We start from the raw sequence: 238 nt of genomic DNA on the forward strand, positions 1-238 counted from the left end.
AGGGCAGCGACCGGTGGGGGCCCGTGCAGGTCTGTGTGCCTTGGTGGGGGAACGGGGGGGGGGGGTCTGGGGCGGTCTCCCGGGCAGGTGGAGCTGGGACGCGGGGCACCGATGGCGGCCGGTTTCGTGGCAAAGCCGTCGCGGGGGGGGAAGGGGTTGGGAAACGTTAATAAGATGCGTCCTGGCGAGGTGATTAGGGTCCTCGTGTCGTGCTGACCCGTGTTTCTGGTGCTGGGAT

The sequence above is a fragment of the Haliaeetus leucocephalus genome, unplaced genomic scaffold (assembly GCF_000737465.1).
Source record: "Haliaeetus leucocephalus isolate CR32 unplaced genomic scaffold, Haliaeetus_leucocephalus-4.0 Scaffold207, whole genome shotgun sequence".
Taxonomy (NCBI): domain Eukaryota; kingdom Metazoa; phylum Chordata; class Aves; order Accipitriformes; family Accipitridae; genus Haliaeetus; species Haliaeetus leucocephalus.